At 44.3% G+C, this 26,797-nt stretch overlaps 1 protein-coding gene across 5 annotated transcripts in view; it reads right to left on the bottom strand.

Annotated features, from left to right (window-relative positions):
• The window catches only part of KCNIP1 (potassium voltage-gated channel interacting protein 1), a 334,288-nt gene that overhangs the window by 44,406 nt on the left and 263,085 nt on the right, over window positions 1-26,797 (bottom strand). The window contains exon 1 of one of the 5 annotated variants that reach the window (XM_032851785.1): window positions 18,639-18,658. The exons of the other annotated variants lie outside the window; for them this stretch is intronic. The gene's annotated coding sequence lies outside the window, so the exon portion shown is untranslated. Of the gene's footprint in view, window positions 1-18,638; window positions 18,659-26,797 lie in introns of those variants that run through there. 5 annotated transcript variants of the gene reach the window in all.

The following is a 26,797-nucleotide window of genomic DNA, read 5'->3' as shown; positions in this document are numbered from 1 at the left end:
TGAAACATGTTTTGGGGATCTGGTGGAGAACAGGGGCTTTGCTCAATTGTTACAGACTGGCAGTCTGAATATAGGGTTTGAGAGGAGCACGTATAAGGGACTGAGGGCCTGGAAGTGTTCCTATGTGCTCCAAGAACTGTTCTTCTGGATTGTTAGATTTCAGGTGGTTTTCAAGAAAAAAAAAAGTTTTCTGAATGTGCTTCAGCTTCCAAAATCTCAGGGAAACACAATCATGGAATCATAGAATGATGGATTCACTAAATTTTAGCTGAAGCTTAGCAAGTTCTCACATGCAGGCCTGGCATATAGGGCAGATAAAGGGAAACCAGCTTTGTTGAAGCAGGGAGGAAGGGTCTGCCTTACTGCCCCCACCACAAAACTGGGAACAAGGAAATGTTCGGGTCATTCCAGAATTCCATTAAGCAGAGACTGAAAATCATCAATATTTTCATAAGGAAACTGAGATCTAGATGAAAATGACTAGGCTAAAATTAAGTAGAGATCGATCATTAATAGAAACCAAGTCTCTTGACTCCCTAGTCCAGAGCTCACCCAACCACATCATCCCACATTCAGTCTCTGTTCTAGCTCATCTTTGGTTGGTACTTCAGCTAGTCCTTTGTCTACAAATGTATTTCATTATTATGTATATTTATGGCATGTGATTCCTCTTGGAAGAAAAATTATCTACACTATCCAGTTATGGAAGAATACACATTGAATATGCATTATATATACATTGAATATATATTGTTGGAGGCTGGTTTTGTTGAATGTGTTGCTCATAAAAATTGGAATCTTTTCAGAAGTCTGATTTTATGTGATAAAAATGATATAAACAAACTAGGTCCTATTTGGGACAAAATCTCATAAGGAGGAAGAAAATATTCACTTTGTGAAATTCTTAACTTTGGAAACCAAACCACGAACTTTCTAGTCACAAACAGCATGGGTTAACCTGAATTTTTACTACTTTCTCACTAAGGAGTAGAAGGTCAAGTCACAGCTAATAAGGTGGTTTTATGGGTAAGGATTCTTACGAGGGTTAGGGTGCAGGGTTGGGAAAAGGAATTGGCATTTGCTAAATGTCTTCTAATTGTCCAGCACTGTGATTAGCATTTTGCAAAAGTTTTAACGCCATCATCTTCCCACCTACTTCTTAAAGTTAATCAACATAATGGCTTCTAAAAGTCATCGGCTTCTACTGACAACTGCTAACAGACTGAGAGAGGACTGTGATGTTTTGTGCTAGTCTCACCCAGCTAGGAGTCCACCAAGACCCACATGCACACAGGGCAGGGAGAAGATCTAAACCCCTCCCGTTCTCCAACTCTCCGGGCACCGAGTTTCCGCACCACGGACAGCGCATCACTGGGGCGGTCTGAGGAAGGCGAGAGATCGGGCGCCGCGGGAAGTTAGCCGGTCCTCTGCAAAGCTCCCGGGTCGCCGCGGAACTTTGCGTGCGTTTTCTAAACTCATAACAACCTAAGCTGAAAAACACATTCTCAAAAATAGGGAAGTTCAAGAGTTCGCTTACCGTCTGACAAATCAATCAGCCCGAGGTAGTGCAAAAGTTTCAGAGAAGAGCACAGGACCACCACTATTCCCAATGTTTGGAGCCCCTCGGACTCGCCCTCCGCCCACATCCTTCCGGGAAGCTGGCGCAGCATCCAGCAGGACGCCCGCGGGCATTTAAATGCGGGCTTCCAAGCCGTCCTTCCCGCTGTTCTCCGAAGTGCACGGTTGATTTTCACCAGTCTGTCTTCCGCATTTCCTCCCTCCCTTCCACTCCTCCCGCTCCCTCCACTTTTCTCCTCCTCCCAGCCGGCAATCTCTACGTGGTTTCATAGCAATCTTTGCTTTTACCTCCTCTTCTCTGAAGGAAATCCCGCCAAAGGCTTCACCAAGCTCCGCTACACATTGCTGCCTGAGTGTAACCCTAACCGGCAGCGTCTCATGGCACATCCCCTTTGGGACTCGGAGGGAGTGTGTGTGAACTTAGACCATTTCAAGACCTAAGGGAAAAGACTTAACTGCTTTAGATCTGCGACAGGCTTAGAGGGTAAGGCTATTTTTCAAAAGGACAACAATTTGCCTGTAGTTCTGTAAAAACCAATCAAGCTTATTCTGGACTCTAGGTGGTCCCTGTTTTGACATCACAGACTGCCCCTGGAAACCGGGTCACCAAGAAAGTAATTGTAAACTGGGCTGAGTCTACAGTTGTATTTGTGTTTGGGCAGGTTTTATATCCGTAGAAGAAATCACTAAAAGCAAAACCGACTGAGCAAAACTAGAAAGAAAGCAAAAGATGGGGAAGCACAGGCGTGGGTTATAGGTGTGTCCTAAGCTTCTGGGCGCCGTGGGTGGGGGGCATCACACTCTCCCTACATGGGGTGGGCAGCAGTGAGCCAGGTGGGGGAGGGGGGCCGACATGCAGAAGAGGAAGACTGGGACTTCCATCACAGAGACCTGGCCTTGGGAAAGTTCCTTGATCTTCATAAGGCCCAGTCTCCTCTCCTGGGAAGAACGTCTACGCCAGGCATGAAAGCAGAGCTTGCACTTATCGAATGCTGGCCTCAGATTCGGAAAGTACACCATGCGGGCAACGGTGTTGGGGGCAGGGGCGGGAAGGACACTCTCATGACCTGCTGTGGATGTAAATTCATTCAACCTCTTAGAAATAAAAAGTATTGGGGAGCCTGGGTGGCTCAGTGGGTTAAGCCTCTGCCTTCGGCTCAGGTCATGATCTCAGGGTCCTGGGATCCAGCCCTGCATCAGGCTCTCTGCTCAGCAGGGAGCCTGCTTCCCTCCCACCCCCTCTCTCTCTGCCTGCCTCTCTGCCTACTTGTGATCTCTGTCAAATAAATAAAATCTTAAAGAAAAATAAACCTTAAAAAAAGAAGAAATAAAAAGTATACATACACTTTGATCCTGGAATTTTACTTAAAGGGATACCTAAATACATGCATGTGTGTATGTGTGTGTGTGTGTATGTATGTAAAAGGATATTCATCACATCATTTGTAATAGTAGAAAACAGAAAAAACTTATGCTTATCACTGAAGAAACTGGTTAAATGAATTATAGTGCATACCACACAGCCATTACGAATATACAACACATTTCTCTATCTTTTCTACGAAGAACACTGAAAATACATTATTAAAGGAAAAAAGTAAGTTGTTCAGCATGTTGCCATTTTAATTTTGAAAAGAGAAGCACATACACCATCTGTGGGCATATATGTAACATAGTTTCAGGAAGGTACACCTATGATCGAGAATTTATTTGTCTCTGGAGAAGGGAACTGAAGGCCTGGGTCAGAGGGAGGCCCATTGTTGAAATATTCTCCCACATATATAATGTATTTTAAACAACAACAGTAATTAAATGTGAACCGTCATCTCTCCCTCCTTTCCTTCTTTGTGAAGGGGGAAGATATTCTATGTATCAGACTGAGGCTCGGTAAGCTCTCGCCTTCTCTGCTGCATATTTCCTTCTTGGTTCTACACATCAATCTCCCCTCTCATCTGTGCCTCGACAGGGGTGTCCAGAGTCAGCTCACTCCAGCTTGTGAGAGCTGATGGTCAATTTTAGGGAATTAACGAGGCGGTTGTTAAATCTTTGGTGCTTTGATCAGCTACACAGTAGGAGCATTTATGCTATGGAGATCGGCTGGGGGAGGAAAGGGGCTGGGTATGGGGATGGGAAACCCCACTGTCACTGCTTTGCCATTCCAGACCCCACTTGCCCAGAAGGAAACCTGACAAATTCACCTGCCCAGAGGTTTGCCTGACTTTCTGTGTTTCCCCTCTTCTGGAGCCCTAGTGAGTATAATGCTTAACCCAATGGGCTTAGTGGAATTTTAGGCATTAGCATAGCCAGACATGAGGAACTGAATTAGGAGCAGAGAGACTTCTGGTAAGTCAATACTTTGTTCTCTTGCCATAAAAAAACAAAGGTTTGATCACTCAGAGACATTCTCTTTGGGTGTGGATGGCAGGGGTGGGGCTAAAGGCAGGGGTGTTGAGGGAGGGGTGGGATGGGTGGGTGGTGATTTGACCTCATGTACTAGATACCTGACTTCTGTTCTGACCCAGACACCACAGAAGACTGTATTCCAATTCAGACCATTACATCCTGACACCTGAATACTGGCCATGAACTTCAACTTCCCTTAGGAATCTTGGGGACCAAGATGGTCACACTTACAAATGTCTAGTGTCTTAGCTCAGGCTACTGTAATGATATACCATAGACTGGGTGGCTTGAACAACAGATATTTATTTCTTATTGTTCTGGAAGCTGGGAGGTCTGAGATCAGACCTGGGATCTGGTGAGAGCCCTCTTTTTGGCTTGTAGATCGTTGCCTTCTTGTCCTCACATGACAGAGACCTCTAGCCACTTCTCTTCTTTTAAGGTCACTAATCCCATTATGAAAGCTTGATCCTCATAACTTCATGTAAACCCAATTACCTCCCTAATTACCACCTCCAAATACTGTCATATTTGGCATTAGGGCATCAACATATGGATTTTGGGGAAACACAGACATTCAGTCCATGGCATCTAGTTTCTGCCAAACAACCATGAGTTCACAGAATCACTGGTTTTCAATTTTAGCTCTGCCAACGTCTAGCTATGTGACCTCAGACAAATAATTTAAACTTCTGGAGTCAATTTCCTCCTTTTTTTTTTTTAAAGTTTTTATTTATTTGACAGACAGAGATCGCAAGTAGGCAGAGAGGCAGGCAGAGAGAGAGGAGGAAGCAAGTTCCCTACTGAGCAGAGATCCCCATGTGGGGCTTGATCCCAGGACCCTGGGACCATGACCTGAGCCGAAAGCAGAGGCTTAACCCACTGAGCCACCCAGGCGCCCCCAGTTTCCTCATTTGTAAAATGGGGATAATATTGAAACCCATATCCTAGGATTGTTGTAATAATGAAATAAGATCATGCTATCCCCTCTTAACACGGTCTCTGACACCCAGTGAATGAGACTGCAACACAGATGCTCAGAGCACAGCCTCTAGGACCAGACTCCCTGCGTTGACTCCTAACTCTGCTTCTTATTCAGGTCTCTGATTTTGGTGAGTTACTTAACTTCTCTGTGCCTAAGTTTTCTCACCAGTAAAACAGAGATAATCATAGTACCTACTTAAGAGAGTTGTAAAGATTGAAATGGATTAGTAATTAAGCACAGAAAGAACTATACTAGTATCATTATCATTATTATCCATAAGCTTCAGAAGATAATATATCAGCTAGGCCTGATGGAGAAGTCATAGATTGAGTTGTTATAGTTTGGAGCTTTGAATCTGGGGACAGGAAGGAATACTATTTAAGGTAGGGGAATCAGACTTCCTCTGGAAATTTCTGAGTGCTTGAACTTCAGTTTTCTAGCCACAAATCTTCCTTCCTGACAAATGGTTTCAGGTAAGTATTTGTTGCTGCTTAAATTTCACTTGCATGTCAGCCCCCCGCAGTCAGAAAATGAAACTCTGTTTTAGTGAGCTACTTCTGCCGCTCTCAGTTTGCTCACTGCTGTGTAACCGGAAGTAAACAGAGGTCCTGTGGTGTAGCACCCCCAAGATTGGAGTAGTTCATACAGATAAATGAAACCACATGCGCAAAGCCATGTCCACATTCACTGGACACAGAAAGGCTTGCTGGTGGTACGTGGGTTTCTGAGTGGTCTCCTGGTAAGGTACTGTCTAAATCTCATTTGGATAAACTAATTTGGTAGGAGCCTCATCTTCCAGAACGTTCTGCAGTTGGTATAAAAATAATGCTAATAATTGCATTTGGAGTTTTCTTTTCTTTGAAAGGTGGGAAAGAAATGAAAGAATTCCTCAGAGCACCATCTTTGAGCTCTTGATTCTACCAGAAAGCAAATTATTTAACTGCAAGATGGTTATGGTTCAGAGAGAAAATCATTATTATTCCCATCACTGGTCAAAATGGGAAAATTATTTCTGTGGTCTTTATCATAGCCCTTACCTTGGAGCCCTTTTGGGGGCACTGGCTAAGTTTGTTTAAATTAGTTTTATAATGATGATGTTAACTGTACAACAGTAACGTAATGTACTTCCCTCCCTCCCTTCCTCACTCCCCTTTTTCCCTTCCCTCTTTTCCTCCCTCTCCTTCTTTCTCTGTTATTTGTTTGGCATGTGTTAGACACTGAGCATAGATAAAAAGAAAAGCCTTTCCCATTAGGAAGTTCACAATGTCTAAAAAGTCTTCTAGAATTTTTACTTCGCAAGTTCTCTTTAACCTTTCCAATTACCTGTATATTGTAGTTTCTCAACACATATTTGTTGAAAAAATACAGTGCCCTAACTTTAAGTTAGGGTGCATCATTATTTCCATTTTGCAGATAAGAAAACAGGGGCAAAGAGAGGGAAATAAGTGCTATTAGCATTTTCTTGGTCTGGGCACTGTGCTGGACTTTCACATAGATTTCTCCTTTCTCTGAATCATCACAGCAACCAGTTAGGTGTTCACTGGTACCAACTTCCAGAGGAAGCTCAGGTAGGATTGAGTATCTCCCGGGAGGTGACACAACTAGTTGGTGGCAGAGGCAGGCCTGGAGTTCAGGTCTGTGTATTCTTTCATTCAGGGCATTCTCTGGCTACCGAAGGCTCTGGTTCCTCTGGTGAGGAATGGTGGGTGGTTAGGCATGGGCTGAGAGTGGGTCCTGGTCTTCAACTTTCCTGTTTCTGCTCAGTTCTTTCCCTCAGGCCCTTTGCTTCTCTCTCCAGGAATACCTACGGTATCAATAGCCAACCCTTCCTCCACTGGGTTAGATGTTCTACACATTTGATCCATTTGATCCCAACAATGATTTTACTTCTTTGCCAGTCATTAGTGCCCTTGATGGGCTATTTATGGTTTTTTGGGGATGGGACAGATGCTGAAATGTAAAAAACCTCACCACATCTACCTGGAAGCCTGTCTCTTATACGTGCATCATTGGAAAGAGGTGTCCAGCTCCAAACAGCTTCCTGTGCAATCCAACTGGGCTGGTTCTCCACCCCCGGCTTTAGCCCTCTGTTAGTTAATTCTCAAAGACACATTTGTTTGTTTCATTTTGATTCATCACCAGCTCCGTGGAGCCTGGGGGCAAGGGAGGCAATGGGAGGAAAGCTTTCTGGTTTTTCCTCTTGGGTTTTAGAAAAAACCCTCAGGAAGAACTATCCCAAACATCCCTAGGAGATCAATTTTGGGAGGATCCTGAACTCTGCTTCAAGAATTCCATGTCCTTTGGGATGAACTTCAGGACCGTCCCCCACCCCCCAACATTTCAACCTGCAGGCTCCTTCTACATTCTGCCCTCCCCTACCAGGGTCCCAAGCTGAGGAGGTGGACATGTAGGTCTCTTTGCTCAGAACAGGCTAGAACACAGGAGTTCACGTTACTCAGCAGGGAAGAGTAATGATCACATTTATTAATGAGTGCTCAATGTGTGTGTCAGTTGCCAGTGCAAATTGTTGATTTGAACAAAAGTTAACTGTTGGTGGAAATTCACTTGCAAATCTGTGAGATATGGCATTTAGGTATCCACTGACATGTTTCCATTTCTACCTCTTGCTTTCTCAGAAGGGATCCAGGCTCTGTTGGAATTTCAACAGAAACTCCAATTCGATATGCACATTGTTTACTTCCTTCTTTCCTTTCTTCCCTCCTTGCCTTCAGCTTCAGTGCTTTCTTCCTTCCTGCCTTCCTACCTTCCTCTCTTCCTCCCTCATATATCAGGTTTCCTATCTATTATGCCCCAGGCACTGGGGATTCATCACTAAGATCTAGCTCAGCCACCGAGCAATCTCTAGTCCAGGGAATGTCCTTACAAACAGAATCACAGAGGGGGCACAGTTCCAACCAGCTATGTTCCAAACAGGATGCATTTGACATTGTCTTCCTGGCCTGCAGAACTTGACCTGTAGTGCCCTCTGCCCATTCCCTTGTGGATTTCCCCACATGGAATGTTCTCTTTTCTTTTCTCTGCCAACAAAAGCCAACCTGTCAGGGCCCAGGTGAAGGCCTGATGGCCCACACTCCTCCAGCCTGCTGTCCTTTCTCTGAGTGCAGAGCATGCATTTGTTTGTCAATTGTGTGTTTTTTGGGGGGAAATTTCTTGCTTTAATTTCCTGCATTGCTAATTAACTCTCAGTTGTAATGGTGAGAGTTACTACTGTAGGAAGGCAGCATTCCAAGGACATGGGATTTGGGATCTGAAGGCAGAGCTGATGCTATTCATGTCTCTGACACTCACTCATTGGATGACTTGCAAATAACTTGACTTTGCTGAGTCTTCATTTTTCCAACTGTCAAATGAAGACTGTGGTGCTTCCTGAGTCCTAGGACACCCCTGTTGGCCATGAATACAAGGATGGTTTCAAATACTCTGGCAGAAGCATCCATCTTCCTACTTCCAAATGATCCATCTTTAGGACCTTGTCCAGGGCCTGACGTGAAATAGTCCTTGGGCTGAGCTTTGCAGACTGGAGGGAGGCATGTTTGCTTTTATGTTTATCCACCTAATAGACAACCCCCCAACTCATTTATTTCATGGGATCATAGGATCTTAGAGTGGCAGAGTAAGTCTGAGGACGCAGCCTCAAGAATTATCCAGTGACTGCTGGTTCTCAACCCTACAACACCTGAGGGGAGGACACATTCCTATTGGGAACAGTGGCCAAGGCAGTGAATCTTGTTTGATGATACGGGAAAGAAGATTTCAGAATCTCTAAGAGGCAGATGTGTGTAATCAAGGAAGGTTCCCAAAGTGATTATTCTATGTGCCCTTCCCCCATTAGAACCACTCCAAGTCCTTTAAAAAATATTATGAAATATTTCAGACATAGAAAAGAGCCCTAACAAGAATCTGATGATTCTCATATACCCATTGTGGGAAATAGTTACACCAGCAGAACGGAAGCCCATGTGATCTGCGCAGATTGCCCTTGTGCCAGGAACCGTATACTGAATTTGGTTTTATATCCATGCATTTCCTTTTAGTTTTACTGCATATACCTATATCACACATATATATGCAAAGTATGTGTGTGTGTGTATATATATATATATAAAACATATATATATGCTAAATAGTATATGGCATCATTTTATATGTCATTACATTTTATATAGATAGAATCATAACACATGTAGCCTTCTGCCACTTGCTTTTTATTGTTTTGCTCAAGCCTGTGTTTAGGAAGTTCATCTATGTTGACATAAGTAGCTGTAGTTCATTTTCACTGTCGTAGTCTATTCTGTTTTGTGGCTATGCTGTGGTAACGTCACTGTTCAACTGTTAGTAGACAGTTAGGCTGCTACCACATTTATGCTATTGCAAACCATGTGGCTCTGTTCCTCATGCACATTTGCAAGGATGCCTTTACGGCAGTCATTTCAATAGGGATTTTGTTCCCTGTTGGCATTGACCTTGGCAACAATGTCTGGAGACGCTTTTGGTGGTCATAGCTGGGGGATGCTCCTGGCATCCAGTGGATAGAAGTTGGAGACGCTGCTAAATATCCCACAAGACACGGAATATCACAACAAAACCCTGTCCCCAGTGTCAACAGTGTGGAGGTGGAGCAAGCCTGCTTTAGGGTAAGAGCAGAATTGCCACATCACAGAATCTTTACTAAGCATTGCCACACCGTTTTCCAAAGTGGCTGTACTAATTTACACCCAAACCAGTGGTATGTGTAAGAACTCCCACACACTCCCATTTTATAGATTAAACACCTGAGGCCTAGGATGGGTGCTCAGTGACTCAGACAAGGGCCTAGAATGGCAAGGACATGAATAAAACTTTGACAAAGACACAGATGTTGTATTTTTTCCAGAGAGGACACAGGAAAGGAAGAGAAATCTAGCCCTTCAATGCAAGAGACATTTACAAACTGTCTAGTAGGCACCAGGAGCTATGCCTCATACACATCGTGTCTCATCATCCCCAGTTGTAGAACTTACTATATGGGGATCACACCTCACACATAATAGCACAGTCTCTGAGGTCAGAGGAACAGGTGTTGGGTCCTATTAGTCCCGTGCTTTGTGAAAGTTACTCGATTACTTTAAGCTTTAGGCTCCTCACCTATAAGATGGGGATCATACCAGTACCTGCACCACAGTGGTGTTGGTGATGGAGGAAATGCAATGGGGGGGTCCATGAATATTAGCTGTCATTGTTGCTGTCATAATCATCATCATCATTATCACTCATTTAATAGGTAGGGAATGGACACTCAGAGGTTGAATAAGTTGCACAAAGTCATAGCTAATAAGTGGTAGAACTAGAACTTGAACTCAGGTCTGTCTGACTCTGAAGTCCACCTCATTTTAATTGTACTGTGTTGGCTCCCCCAGAGGGGAGAACTCCAAGCCCCATCCCATTAATTTGGGCTTTGGGGGAGGGGGTGCAGCCCATATAAATTACTAAAAGTGAAACTTTATCAAATACTTTTAAATAACACATTTTAATGGTTTCATGAATATTTAGTAACTCAACTAAGTCAAACAAATATTGCCAAGACTTCAGCGCCCTGGGGACCTGCTGCAGTAGACAGACAGGGATGATCTGTAATTATAACGCAGACTGCATGCAAACGGTGATTCTGCAGAATATGAAAACAACTCAGTCTCTTACAAATTGTGATTATCTCCTTTGCCATGTTATTGCTGTTAACCTGCCCCATCCTCGAAGACAAACCAACAGAAACCTATCGCATCTACAAAGGATCACAAATTTCGAATTAGTGGTGTCAGAATGAATGATGCTTGCCTTCCTACACCCTATTTGCAATCATGTCCTCCAATTTCTCTTCCGTTCCCCGTCCCACCCCCTTTCCTCCTGGGAAGACATTTGTCTTCAGAGACTGGCAATGAGGCATTTGCCATTATACACATTATGACATATTTTACATATGCTCCAAGAAGCTGGGGCTAAATTACACTGGTGAGTTATTAAAAACAGCTCTCAAAGTTATTATTATTTATTGCATTTCCAACTCTCTGCAGCAGCTGATTACACTGCTTAATCTTGTATTTTTTTAAATCCCCCCTCCCTGAAATTAATTCTCCCTGCAATGAATAAACAAGGTCAGCCACACTGAGCACCCTTTGGGAAAGAAAGTTTGGATTCTAGAAAAGAGTTTTATTGACAGCCCTGGGCCTGAGTCTCCCTTTCTTCAGAGGAGGAAGTCTCTCATTTGAAGTTTGAGCACCTCTTCTCCACAGCACTTCCAGAGTTCCCCAAATCTCATGTCTCTCCATGTTAGTCCCCTCCACACCGTGTCCTTGACCATCTTTGACCATCATTGAAGGTCTTCAGTGCCATGGTCCTTGCTCACCTCCCAGCCTCAATCTCCCCCTAGGGTGTTGTCATCCCTGGGACTTACCTCCTCCAGTGCCAGGCTCTGACTCATGAGCCTTCCTACTTACTGGCCATTTCACCTCAAATTCTACCTCCACCCTTACTGCCTTGGCCAACACCTTTTCCTTGCAGACTCAGCTTAAGAAAGATCTCATTTGGGAAGATCCCCCAAGGGGGGAACAGGAGCGTTTCTTTCCTGCCTCCATGAAACTTGGCACTTAACATGGATTAGAACACTGGACACACTGTGTTGTTATTGTGTATTTATGTATCTTTTTCTTGTCACACCGTGGACTACATGAGAGCAAGGGTAGATGTCAGTTGTTCAAGTTCCTAGCATAAGGCTATAGTGCAAGTAGTGCTTTAGAAATTCAGAAATCCCAAACTCAGAAGCAGTTAGCAGAGTAGAAAGAGCCAAAGCTTTTGAGTTAGGTATTCATTCATTCATTCATTCATTCAATAAATACTTATTGAATATTTATTATGAGCCAGGCACTGTGTTAAACACTAGAGATACAATGAATCAGTGGTTATAGTGTTAATGGCCTAATAAGGCAGAGGTATAAGACTCAAATAATAGTATAAGCATATAATTATAAACTGTGATAAGTGCTATAAGGGAAAAGTACTCAGTCATCACAACAAAAACACAGAACCCAACACACTCTGAAATTGGTGTAGGGAGTATCATCAGGGATGCCTTCTTTGAAGAAGTGATGCTTGAGCTAAGACCTGAAGGATGAAAAGGTATTAACATGGACTAGAGCATTTAAGGAATAAATGAGCATGTACAAAGGTCCTGAGGTGAATGGGAGCCTGAATGCTGAAGAGGTGTCTGGGAAATGACTGAAGGCCAATGCAGGAGCCCAGGGAATGGACAAGGGTGGAGGGGTGTGATGAAAGATAAGACTGGGGGGCATTCAGGGGGTCAGGCCATGTAGTTTTGTAGACCATGTTAGGGATTTGTCTAACCTGGGAACAATGAGTTTTAAGCTAGAAATTACATTGTATGTGTGAGAGAGAGAGAGAGTTAGTTGTGTGTTTTAAAATGCCTGCAATGTAGAGAATAGATCAGAAGGTGACAAAGTTCACAAATGTTGTGGGGTATATACTGCCTCAGGGGACACAGTGGGATGGTGGACTTAATGACTGAAGCACCACAATGAGATGAGAAGTCTTCTGGAAGTCCTCATAGAGACACCTGGGTCATATGTTAGGGTCATAGGTCTGCTCCAGGATGTCCTTCTTCCGATGCAGAAACTCCTACCGGGGTTAGCTGTTTTAGGGACCTCTATTTTAGAGTTAACCTCTCAGGGGCTGTCTTACCTGAACTCAGGTTGATTTATAGTTTATGCATCTAAGGTAAAGAGTTCAGAGAGCTGAACTTCACCTTCAAGTTCTGCCTTTGACTTTTAGATCTTAGAAGTGTTAAGTAAACTCCAGGCTAGGCTTACTTTTTTATCTTGGGAAAAATGGGACCTGGGATATCATCTGATTTCATCTTTTCATTCCATCTATCCACCCATTTTCATCCTTCCATCTTCCATCCACTCATCCATCCACCCACCCATCCATTCAACAAATATTCACTGAGACAACACTGGAGAAGTGTTTAGAACCTGGCCTCTCGATCCCTAATACAGTACTTGCTTCCCTGGTCCACATCTGTCATTATGAGTTAGTGTCTCTCAGCTATAGCCAAGGGGATGGAGTCTGACCAAGACATTTCACAGAATTTTGCTCTCTCAGTTCTTCGGTTGCTGAATTGGAGCCCTAGGCAAACCCTGCATTCTTTTCTCCTGATTTAATTGGCCCATTATTTTAAACTTTTGTAGATAAGGGAATAAAAAAGTCAGTGGAATATTGTATTCATCACATTCAAATTAATATGCTTCATTACCATAAGACAAGGAGTGTAGTTGCAATATTTTCTCAAAACTTTTAATTGAACAGAGCATGGGAGGCAGAAAAGCAAAAATGGAAACCACCAAGCTCGGATGTTGTTTTTCACTTTCTCAGAATGTGTGCTGTTTGTGATCCACTCATCTCATTAGTGTTAATTATGAGCAAAAATAAAATGGCATTTAACACTGTGCTGAGACTTTAATTAAAGCCAAACCTTCATACCCAGGAACTCTCTGAAGTCCAAGGTAGTTATTCTAAAACGGTATAAACATCTGTGGAGCCAGTGGTACCCCCCACACCCATTCTATCCCCTGCTGTTGGAAGGCCACTACTAGACAACAGCCATCCATCCACCCATGCCTTCCACAAATAAGTGTTAACTTAAACATTTAAACTGTAATGTAGTTCGGGGGGAAGAAAACAAATACCACTGTATCTATCATTTTAAATACTTTATCTGAAGGCTAATACACCAGTGGGAATAGAAGGAATATTCAAGTGAGGTTAGTTAGTACTACATACATTATCTCATTTATTTATTTATTTAAAGATTTATGTATTTGAGAAGGAGAGAGAGAGAGAGAATGGGGGAAGGGCAGAGGAGGAGGGAGAGAGAGAATCCCAGGCAGACTCCCCACTGAGCGTGAAGCCTCATGGTGGGCTCCATGTAAGCTTTGATCCACAACACTGAGAACATGACCTCCACTAAAACCAAGAGTTGGACCCTTAACAGACTGAGCCACCCAGGCACCCCTACATTATTTCATTTTATCATCAAACAGTTCCATGAAGTGGTAGCAAATTATTACTGGATGTATTTTATAGGAAGTAGAACTGAAGTCCATGGAAATTAGGTGACTTGCCCAAGGTCATACTGACTGCATGTTTTCCTGCTCTATGAAAGAGAATTCTGGGTTATCTAAATCCATCTATTTATTCATTCAACAAATACAGATCACCTGTTGTATGCCAGCATCTGTGCGAGGGGCTGGAGAGACATCAGTCTCATTGCTCACAGGTTCAGTGGGTACGCAGACAATTGGATGGTTCTCCAAGGAGATAAGACTAGTAGAACAGTTTCATCTGAGTTTACTACAGAAGGACCCAGTGAGAAGGGAGCCTAATGGCTCTTTTTCCAGAGACTAGCAACCCAACTCCAGGTCCCAGCAGCAAATATGGCACAATGTCCATCCAGAGGGACTGCAAGTGAGCTTTCAAGAAATACCTGGAAACCATCCCCCACATAGCATGCCCATGAGTGACCACATTCATCTGGGCAACTTGGCATTAGGCTCCATGGATAATGACGAAACATTAGTGTTTGGTGCAGACTGGTCACTGATATATATTTGCATTCCTCACCTCCCCTGTCATGGTTTTCCAACTTTGTCTGGTTTCTGGGTGCTCACACCAAAACTGGGCTCCTTCTCTGCATGCCCAGTTTCTTAATTTGGAGGAAAAATTGACACGAGAGAGCAATCACTGATAAGCCCAGAGATTTCTAGGGCTGACTTGGTGTTAGGATGGTCACCTCATTGCTGAGTGACAAGGGAGGTGGTGGTTCAGATCAGGGCAAGTCATCTGCCCCATGCCAGACAGCACAACCAGGACTTGGACTCAAAGACTCTTGACTTCAGCTTGATGGTATTTCCTTTATCTTAACCCAGCTGGGGGAAACATTTTAGGAGATCCTCCTAAACTAGGGGAGGGGTCAGGATGTTGTAGAAATGATTCTTGCCTGAAGAATACGTTCCTGTTAACCCACCTTCCATTTACCTCCTCCCCCACTCCCTTCCTTGGGAGCCTCACTGCACAGGGACTCTGGCTGTCTATGACTGGCCCTGTTCGCTCAATACTTCACCACTCCAATGCTTCTCCTGTTAAGCTTCATTTTCTGGGAGAAGGAAACCGTTTCAAAGAAAGGCACATATCACCAGGGGCCTCCCCAAGTCTGTTCCCTGAGATTTTACTTAGGAACGAAACTTGGCAACTCAAAGTGCCCAGTCCTGTCCTAGGATCTCCTCAGTCACAGTGATTGGTTCCGAGATGGGCACATGACCCGATCGGAGCCAATGAGGTTCTGAGAAACTCTGCCGCTCACCTACATGGGTAATGAATACCCTTGGCTTAAAGCAAGTGTGGGCTGGGGTTTTTTGTCTTTTGTTTGTTTTTGTTTTTGTTTTTTTGTTGCTTGTAACCTGAAGAATCCTGACTGATGAAAAAAATAAACATAGTAAATAACAGGAGTTGACTGTTTACTCTGTCCTGGTACTGTTTTGAGTTCTAAATTTGTTGAACTTACTTGAGTTTTCACAGCAACCTTGTAGACAAGCAGTATGGTTACCCTTACATTGGACCGGATCGGGTTAAGTAACTTACAGAGTGAGAGTCACCTAGCAGGGAAGTGATGGAACCGGGGTTTGGACGGAGGCAGCCCAGCCCTTGAGCCCCTGTTCTTGACAACAGTGCAGCACTGCTCCTACATCTGTATTCTTCTCAGTGAAGACCCAAGGGCCCTCCTATGCATTGCTGGTCCTGCACAGACAGTTCCTTAGCTGAGCAGCCCGGTTTCTTGGCAAGGGCCAGATCAGTTTCATGAGGTCGACAGTGCCCAGGCAGTTTGTGCAGGCCCCCTCTCAGGGGCCCCGCCTAAGCTGTGCTGCTATCACTGGGGGTGTGTTTCCTTGGATTATTAATAATTGTAATTAGAGCAATAACAGCTTTTACTTAAGACCTGCTACACGCCAAGCCTTCTTTTAAGGACATATACACATTATCTCATTTAATCCTTGGAAAAGAGGAAAAGTGAAGTTGATGGTCATGCCTAAGGTCCCAGAAGTAGGAAATGTTCTCACTCTCGCAGGCTGCTGGAGGACACACCCTGACTTCTGGGCTTCTTTAACCTGTGATTCCTCCAAGAAGAAGGAGTGGGCAGGGACCCAGTGAATAGACAACACAAGAACGGCCAGAAGGATTGATATGTTCTAATCACAGCTGCGGGACAGAGAGGCAGACCAGCTCTCCACCTATCAAATATCCTTGGTCTAATGGATAAGATTGAGAGCGAAAATACAGAAAGGACTTCTCAAGAGCCACAACTGGAAAAAAGACCACATAGAGATACCCAAAATGTGAACTGTGTTTTTTTGTGTGTTTTTTGTTTTTTGTTGTTTTTTGTTTTGTTTTGCTCTGGTTTGTTTTTGTTTTTGCTGTTCGATGATTAGGGATACTTATCTTTTTCTCTATTTTTTCAGAGTTGTTAAACTTCCCACAACAAGCATGACTTACTTTTATGCTCAAAAAGAAAATGAAACAAAACAATAAGCCATTATGAGAACGAATGTAAAAAAATCAGGGTTCCTTGGAGAAATACCTGGTTCCAGGGTTAAGGCAGGACATATACAACATGAGCCCAGAGCATCTTGTAGTGCCAGAGAGTAAGACAGTGATGGAAAACAAACACCCCCCCCAACATTTTTGGGGATATGTCAGAGACACAAGAGCCAACAGAAAGAGCTTCCAATGGCCAAAGGTGGTATAATTTGAGCAACAAAAAAGGGTAAAATAATATTGGATTATAGCTCAGGTATAAACATAAATATCCATGACTCCATACTAATATAAACAAATCTCTTGTCCAGAAGAATTCCAAATAATTTATGTTGATACTTCATGCTCAAGGAGGTAGACCAGAACTCCCTGGTCTTTAAGTGTGGGCTGTGCCTAGTGACTTCCTTCCAAAGAGAGTAGTGTGGAAGGCAGGAGGGAGAAGAGAAACTTTACAGAGGAGAAATCTGACAAGCACTCTCTCAGCCAGCTGGTCAAGGTCAACATCACAGTCATAAGCCATGTGATTGTAAGCATCCTTGACATGATGTGATGATGCAGTATGGATGGCCCTTACCCTGTCTTCCTCCTAGACCTCATAATTCTAGTCTAAGCATAAGAAAAACTTCAGAGTAAACCCAAGTGAAGAATATTCTGCAAAACACCTTGTCGGTAACACCTCAAAATGGTCACGGCCATCAACAGGAAGAAAAATCTGAGCAATAGTCGCAGCCTAAGGAGACATGATGACTACATGTAATGTGATATTCTGCATGACATCCTCAAACAGAAAAGGGACATTAAGTAGAAACTAAGGAAATCTGAATTAAGAATGAACTTTAGTTAATATTAATAACGCAACAATGTTGGTTCATTAATTGTGACAGTGCTAAGGTAAGAGGTTAATAATGGGGAAGCTGGATATGGGGTACATGAGAACTTTCTATACTGTTTTCACCATTTTTCTGTAAACCTAAAGCTATTCTAAAATGAAAAGTTGATTTTAAGAAGTGCGCTAGGAGCGAGGGGTGTCGGCAATAGCAGATGCCTCTTCCAGATGCTGGGGATGATCACCCAGCTCTAGCAGTGGTTTAACTGGAAGGAGAACCTGTTTAACTCCCAGGGACTCTTTGCCTTTGTGTCCTTAGAAAAATCTAGAGGTCTGTAAATAAGTCTCTTTGCTGGACTGGAAGGGAACAAGGTTATTGTATCCAATTGGCCTTCCCCAAGTCCCACAGGGGTTTCATGGCAGTTAGATTCATTAACTTGGTATTTTCCAATCATTAACACTGATCAATAATCCACTGGGTCTGGTCCTTAAATCAATTGCCCCATTAATGAGAATGAAAGCACCATTTTATTATCAAGGCCTGGACCTTTTGCAGAAAAGGCTTCTGGGGTTTTGGACTGCCCTTCTCTCTGCTGCATATCGGGTTAATTAAAACTCCCACTCCTGTCCCCCAAGTCTCATGCTTGTGACTTGTAACAAAATTAGCTGGAGAGAAAGAGTTTTAGAAAAATGGGTTAGAGGCTTTCATTTAGGGTGACAGTGAGCCAGCTACGTTTTACTGAGGACCCACTAAATACCCAGGTCTCTGCTCAAATGCCACCTCCTTGGAAAGACACCCCCCCCCCTTTTAGCACCATATCTTAAACATCAAGGTCTACATGCTCTGGGGCTACTGCTTTTGTTTTCTTTGGAGAATTCATCACTACTCAATGTTATATTTAATAGATTTTCTTATTGTTGTTTTTTATTTTGTCCCCCCATTATACTGAAAGTCCATGAAGGGCTTGATCCTGAAGGTGACAGTTGGTCATGGAAAGGAATGGTGTGGTCAGACTTGTGTTCTGGAAAGCTGATTCTATGAGCAGTGTGTGGACAGGACTGGATGAGGGTGTAGACAGGATTAGAGGAAGGTGGAACAGAATTGGAGGAGAATGGAGATGGATTAGAGGAGGATGGAGCTGGATTAGAGGAAAGTCTAGACAGGACTGGAGGCAAGGCTAGTGAATTCACATGGGCAGCTGGGAGGCTGTTCCAGGATCTGGTGAGGCAGGATGCCAATGGTGGTTCTTGGTTCTTGGATGGTGGAAAGGACAGAGTGTGTCACATGATGGGCTATGGGTCAAGAAGGGAGCTTTCAAGGGTGACACCCAGGTCTTTGCCTGAGGCTGGGAGCACTGCAGAAGGACAGGTATGAGACATTACCTGTGATCAGATGTTATCATATGTCCTAGAAAGGGGCATTTGATGTGGAATCCAGAAGGTTCTCTTTCTGTTCTGCTACTCTGACAGTGTCCCCCACTCCCTGTCTTCTATAGAAAAATCCCTGGAGGCTAGGGTTAACATTCCCATGAGCTGGCCAGGAAGAGTCTAAGTGGGAAGAAGAGGTGGGCAAGGAGGGAGATGAAGCCTCAGGCCATCTCCCTCCCGGTTCTTTAGGAAATGTGAAATGTACATGACTTTAGTCAGTTCCCTCAGGTTGGCATGGTGGGAATGAACAAGTGTGTAGGCGTGCAATATATATTGTTACATTGTATATACTATATTATTATGATGAATTACAGAGACATGGGAAGGGCTTCTCATTACAGAAATGAAATAAAAAAATGTTAGAGTCTGAAAAAAAAATGTTAGAGTCTGAACCCTAGCTGGCACGGTCCTGTGATTTACTTCAAGCAGACAAATTAGTGCTTTGTATAAAAAACATTCTCCTTTAAATGTTAAGGGGGAGAAGTTTTCCATTTTTTTTTTTTAGCATGGTTTTTATTCTATCTTAGGGCAATGAGTTCCAATGCCAAAGCGGAAATCAATGCGAAACGTGACTGGATTTGGGAAACGTGGTTTTACCACCAATAGTTTGGGACCCTGTCAGAAGTTCTGAAGGCTATAAATAGATCTACATTTCATACTGACATTTTGGGGATCTGAAAAGCAACTGGATGTCACTTTCCCACGAAGGTAACTTAGAATTCAGTGTCACTTTGAATCTGTAATGCTCTATGTTCTTTCTGTGCTAGTGACATATTAACGTGAACTTATCTCTTTGTACCTTTCTCCACACTCCTCCCACTTCAGCAGGTCAAGGTGAGGATTACATGGAAGAGTGTGCAGCAAGAAATAGGCCAGAGGGGGCAATAAATAGTAGATCTATAATCATTCTAATCTTGGAAGACTAAAAGGGCCAGGAAAAAGTCTAGGGTGTTGTTAGCAGATGAACAGCAGGGTCGTCCTGAAATAGAAGTCATTCCAGCAGTATAAGCTCGGCTCTCAGGGTTAAAGTTCTGGAAGTACATGAAAACACAACAAAAAAGCCAGTGGTCTGGTTCAAGGCCAGGTTTAAGACAGAACATGGAATCATGTGCTGTGTGTGTCAGTTCTTTGCTATCCTCCTTGCCTTCTGGAATATGCAAGAAATTTTCAAACCTGCAAGATGCTGGGTGAGCTTTCAGAAAGGCACTCTCTAGAGAAAGAAGGAGAAAGGAAGAAGAGAATTCTCCACTAAGTGTCAACAGTGCTGGGTGGCAGCTGTTCAGGGGACTTGCTTTGCCTTCCTGCCAGGCCTCTGTGTTTTCCAGGTTCTTCATAATGAACATATATTGCATTCAGAATGAAATCCCAGGTTCTTACACTCCTTGCTGTTTTCCCTGTATCATGCCACACCTTTGTCATGAGTCCCCTTGCAATATACTAATTTGAGGGTCCATCTGTTTTGTTGGGATCCTGACATGCATTTGTTCTATGCATTAGGCCATTGTAATTGTGAAGAGAGTCAAGCAAATCAATGCCACGAAATTCTGTGAAAGGGTGTTGCTTGCCAAAGGCTCTGTGAGTCCCCACCTGCCTTCTTTTGGTTACTAAAAACAAACCAAAATGAAACAACAACAAAAAAAGTGATTGGAGGAAGAAGATTTGCTTATCTTTGAGAAATGCTAAAGGCACATGGGCAAGAAATACAACTTTGTCTTGAAGTACACGGAATGGAAAAGAAGACAGGAAAAGACCAACCTTCTGATCATGTGTCCAGTGTTCTTGCTCCTGGGCCTGTGCACCGTAGACCCCGTGCTTGTGGAAACATTGGCTTAGGTGGCTTCTCATGCTCTGTTTGCTGGAAGACTGCATGAATTTCTAGGCTCCCAAAGCCAGAGAAAAAAACTAAGAACGGTTCTGTGTTCAGACTCACCATAAAAGACATGGTTTTATTGGAAATCAGGGACTGATGCAGTCTTTAGAGTGACCTGTCTCAAATGCAGGCCTGAGTGTGGCACTTGGCTCCCTTTTTTCTCCCTCCATTCACTTCCTCGGTAAATACATCCCTTGTTCCTGCAGAGGCAGGAGCACTGTACTAGACTCTGGCTCCCATGGGATGCAAGGCAGACTCCGCCCTGGCTCCTCCTATAAAGAAGGTCTTTAGGAGGAGGAGGTCTGTAGGAGGCCCTCTGTGATTGGCCTCTCTCCATCAGCTTTTAAAATGCATCTCCTAAGGGGAATGCTCTGACACTGTTGGTGGGAATGCAAGTTGGTGCAGTCACTTTGGAAAACAGTGTGGAGATTCCTTAAGAAATTAAAAATAGAGCTTCCCTATGACCCTGCAATTACACTACTGGGTATTTACCCCAAAGGTACAGATGTGGTGAAAAGAAGGGCCATCTGTATCCCAATGTTCATAGCAGCAATGGCCACGGTCGCCAAACTGCAGAAAGAGCCAGGATGCCCTTCAACGGATGAATGGATAAGAAAATGTGGTCCATATATACAATGGAGTATTATGCCTCCATCAGAAAGGATGAATACCCAACTTTCATATCAACATGGACGGGACTGGAAGAGATTGTGCTGAGTGAAATAAGTCAACAGAGAGAGTCAATTATCATACGGTTTCACTTACTTGTGGGGCATAAGGAATAACATGGAGGACACTGGGAGATGGGGAGAAGAAGGGAGTTGGGGGAAATCAGAGGGGGAGATGAACTATGAGAGACTGTGGACTCTGAGAAACAAACTGAAGGTTTTGGAGGGGTGGGGGTGGGGAGATAGGTGAGCCTGGTGGTGGGTATTAAGGAGGGCACACATTGCATGGAGCACTGGGTGTTATATGTAAACAATGAATCTTGGAACACTGAAAAAATAAAATTAAAAAAATATATAGTGTTAAAAAAATGCACCTCCTGCAGTTCCTAAGAAAAATGATTGCTGGTATGATTGCTGGTATTATTCCTGGACTCTTTTGCTTCAGTAGACCCCCCCCATGGTGTGTGTGTGTGTGTGTGTGTGTGCTTTTGCTTGTCCTGATCCCTCTGCCAGCGATGCCATTCCTTTAGGCCCAGCTCAGGTGTTATCTCCATAAACAGATGGCCTTCTTAGAGACCTCTTTGACAGCCCCTGTGAGGACTTCTATCCCAGTGGTCACTGCATCTGGGGCCTTCTCTGTTTCCTTCCTGGGGCATGAACCCTTTGAGGTCAGGGTCTACGTATCCATTCACTTCTCAGTATGTCTGGGATCCGGCATGGAGTGTGGCTGTCAATTGGCATGTAGTAAGTATCCGCTGAATGACTGAGTGACTGAGAAGAGACCCAGAGAGGCTGCCTCGTCTGAAGGTCAGGTCCCTCGATGGCCAGTGGTCCGTGGGTATGCACATGACCTCCTGGAGTGCTCGCTTTGCCTTAGCACTGATGTCTTTCTACATTTTTAACTCTGCACTACAACCAGTGGTCAGGATCATAGGTGATGGGACAGGTCATTTCTGTAGAGCTGAGGAAACATGAGGGGGCTAGGAATGATGTGGGGCAAGTTGGCCGCCTTGGGGAAGTGGCTCATCTCAAGGGTCAAGGGCATTTGACATGGAGACACGCAGCTGGGGGGACCTGTAGAGACCCACAGATTAAACCCTCTACCGTACATATGGAAAACTGGTCTGGACGTGGAGTTGGGTTGACCCTAGGTAGCGGGTGCCTGTCCTTGGGAACTCTATTCTCACTTGAAGCTAATGAAATAAAAATATGGTTTGGGGGTCTTTTGGGAGAGACATTCAAAGCTTTTTTCAGGTGTGAGTGTGCCTGTGTATGTGGACGAGTGGAGGGCTTGACCTGGACATGTCCAGCACATGAGGACAGGGGTGTGGGTGAGCTTGTGCTCGGGCTATAGTGTAAGAAAATACACATGTACCACGTGGGACACCTTCCACAGGTCCCTCCTTTGTGGGTTTTTAAAAGGACAGAAAGAGACAGCCTGAAATTGTTATCATTTGGGGTGATGCTCCCCAAATCCCGCTTGAACCTGACAAGTTACACAGTGTAGGAGAGAGAAGATAATATTTTTGAGATAGTAAACACACTGCATAGTTTCCTTGACCCCCGCAGACCCACTCTACTTCTGCCCCTCTATGGATCATAGGTGATGGGACAGGTCATTTCTGTAGAGCTGAGGAAGCATGAGGGGGCTAGGAATGATGTGGGGCAAGTTGGCTGCCTTGGGGAAGTGGCTCATCTCAGGGGTCAAGGGCATTTGACATGGAGACACGGCATTTGACATGGAGACAGAGGCCGGAGCTCTGAGCCTTGCAGGGGGAGGCAGGCGCACAAAGGGTCAGTGCCAGGCCTGCTCTGCACACACTCTTCCCCTCACCCCTGCCCCCACTCACACCAGCCCTTTGGGGCCCCAAGGCCTTTCCAGGGCCATTGTTTCAACCACCCAAGCTTTGCCCCAAATGCAGATCTTTTCTAATTTCCTTCCCTGAGAGCCATCGGTCAATAAGCAGGATGACTGGTCTGAGAGGGACTGGCTTCCAGAATAGAATGTTCCCCCACAGCAGGAACATGGTAATTAAACTTTGTCTTGGTGGAGAGCAAGCAGATCGTCAATTCTCAGAGCACAATGCAAATCAGAAGTGGAGTGGAACCAGGATTGGAATCCCAGCCATGGAATGGGCCTGTTCTTACCATGTTGAAAGCCAAGTTCACCTCCATTCTGACACACCAAGGGGTGTTGGACAAAGGTAGTGTGGACCCCCCTGACACCGGGGAAGAAGTCATCTCTGTAGATCTGTCTATATCTTAATGGTCACCCCTACATCCCGGACTGGTCTTAGAGAAGGTTGGCAAAGTGCTTGGGGTTGGCCTATGTTGATGAAGTTACTTCAAACTCTAATTTTGGCTAGACGCATGCCAGTTAAACCAGGTGGAGGTAAAATCTTTTTGAAAACTGAGGGAGGGAGGAAAGAAGGGAGGAAGGAGCAAGGGAGAGACAGGAAGACGGGTGAAATGGAGGTGGAGAAGAAATTCAGTCTTGCCATCTGAAGCAAAGCCCCTCAGTGAATTGTGACCTCTCCTGGCCTTGGTTTTCCAGTGGTGTCTGTCCTAGAGAGAGCATGGTGCTGGGCTGAGTGTGACCTGCATATGAATAGTCATACACATCAAACAGGGACTTTTCATACAACATGGCCCCAGGTATGCACAACTTCTATATCTAATGCACAACCAAGAAAGAGAAATTTATCTTGATGTTGGAGAAAAAATAGGTTTTATTGGAGGTATTCTAAGTCAGTATATTTTCACATATTATATTTTAAGGATGACTTAGGGAATTTTGAGGGTAATTTTGACTATATCCAATTGTTATCTTTTGTTCTAACTCCAGAGTCACTGAAATTATTATTTTACCTTTATCCTGTTAACGTATCAGTTCTTATTTTTAGAAGTTGAAATGATGCAACCTTGATCCTAGCTCATTTTTGAATTGTTTCAGATTTCAAATTAGCATGATTCAAAATGGTTTTATAATACACATAATAAATAGAGTTCAGAACCAGATAGTGTTAATATCATCTTACTACATTCCAAAAATCCATAAAAAATTTCTGTTTATACCATTAACCAGATAATGTTAATGCAAGTCATGTACCTAAATGTGAAACTGCTGGCACCAAGAATACTCTGGAAATGAGTTAACATTGTAATTTTCACCAACAAATGTCTAACCTAATTTAGCCACAGGTAGACCGAGCTGTATCCTGATGCTTGATATACAGGTAAATCACAGTTAATATCCACATAGGAAAGAGTAATGAGCAAATTCATCCGTAGTTGGAATGAACACTTTGTTTTAAATACGTTTTACTCTCATTTAATGCATTAATATTCATGAGTAAATAATCATATGTATGAATTTCCTTTGGTAATTACCCAGATTCAGCCAATCCTCCCTCTTTTTTAAATGGATACTCAGCATCCAAGTGCAGCACGATTTTATTGTGACTAGAGAAGTATACACAATTTTATGAATTTATTACCTATTCGTGGACATACCTTGAATGCGAGTTCATTCAAGGTTTCAGTGGTGATTTGCCTTTTGGGCCATCCCCACAGTCCTGAGATAGGGAGTCTGGCCTGTGTTGGGCACTTGGCAATATCTGACAAATGAAAAAAAAACAAGGCTAATGGCATAAATACTTTGTGGCTGGAAAGCACAGAGAAAGGCAGTTCCCAGTGGTTGCAGGGACCAAGGCTGTCTTGGTGGGTGAGTGTCTGCGGGACTGAGGACTTGGGGGTTGGGTGTTGGGTGAGACAAAGCTGAAGCCCATAGAAGGGGAACTCTGGCGATTGGAAAAAGTTGTGCAGAGGACAGTTCCTAACGAGAGGAGGGAAAGACAGAAACCATGGTGCAGGAACCATGAACCATTGCAGGAAAGCAGTAAGGGCCCTGTGGAAGACGGATTTCTGGGGGACAGGCCACCCGCGGGCTGTTCAGACCAGCACTCTCTTTCCTGGGAAGTGCCGTCCCCCAGTTCAAATGTTTTTAGTGAAAACTGCAATATTCCTACGATATGAGCTGGCTCCCTGACCCCTAGCTGCTTCATGGGCAGAACCTGCCAGTCTTCTTCAGGGAATGTGGGACCTGACAGAAAGCTATTGTTTCACACTCTGGGAGGCCAAGCCTTTGACATAAAAGGGCAGAAAGCAGAGAGGAGAGAGAGTGAGAGAGCAAGTGGGGGCGGGGAGAGGGGAGCATGCTGCTGGGGGACCCTGAGCACACTGGGCCCCTGGTCCTGCCCCACCTCAGGCCCAACTGCCTCCTCTGTCAGCAGGCCTCTGAGAGGCCCGCCTTTTGGCCTAAGATAAAAGGAACCGGTTTCTGGTACTTGACACCAAACTAGAGCTATTCATGTGCCTCCTTAGCCTAAGTCTAGGTTGGGCAGAGAAGGCCCTAGATGTTAGGGCACAAAACCCCATCTCCAACCTCAAGGGGGTCTCACATCTCACAGATTCATATTTTATGACCTTGAGGAACAGTGAGGAAGATGAGGCCAGAGAGGAGAGGCACGCATGACACTGCTTCCTGCTCTCTGTCAAGATCATCAAGCTGATCACATCTGGGCAGCAAGAACCCTTCTCCCACTCCCATGTGCACACAAGATGCAGAACGCTGGGTCCAAAAACTCTGCCAGATACCGTCCCGTTGGCCAGGACTGAAAGAAAAGAGCTCCAGAGGTAGGCCATCTTTCCTCCTCCGCCATTTCTTCTGTCTGCCTCCTGGTCCTGCCTGCCTGCCTGCCTCTGACGCCCAGTGGTCTCCCTCCCCTCACCTCTCCCCACATGTGGGAAGGGGGCGCTGCACACTCTAGACACAGGCCTAGACCTTTGCCCCTTCACCCCGGCCTGGTGTGTTTTCAGTCACCCCAAAACAAGCACGGGAGAAATGAAAGAACGAAAATCCGGGCATGTTAAGGTCCAGAACCAACCAACAGAACTAATGGCTGTAAGCTTCTGGGAGGCAGGCACTGCACCTTAGTGTTTTGGGTATTTTTTGTGGTGTGGGGATGGGGGAAATGCACCGTGGTGTCAGGAAAGGTACGTGGTTTTTGCTCTTTGTTTAATCACCCTGACCTCCATCTTACCCATCTGTGAAATGGGAGAGCAGTGATCCTATTTCCACAGGAATAGTTTAATAATTAAAAAGAAGAGATGATGCATATGGGTCCCATCCCATGCCTGGCTTGTTGTAGGTATATAAACAAATGGTAGTTCTCCCGCCCCACCAGGGCCCTTGAGAGTCTGACATCTGATGTCGCTCAGACAAACACAGCTGAAAACCTGAGGCCTTTTATAATCCAGCCCTCTGCTTCTCATCCTAGGATGGCCATGCGCCCTTTCCTCTGTGTCTGGCTCCCTTAGAGGAG

The sequence above is a fragment of the Lontra canadensis genome, unplaced genomic scaffold (genome assembly GCF_010015895.1).
Source record: "Lontra canadensis isolate GAN:19392208 unplaced genomic scaffold, GSC_riverotter_1.0 scaffold5, whole genome shotgun sequence".
Taxonomy (NCBI): domain Eukaryota; kingdom Metazoa; phylum Chordata; class Mammalia; order Carnivora; family Mustelidae; genus Lontra; species Lontra canadensis.
This window is presented reverse-complemented; position numbering and strand designations above follow the sequence as displayed.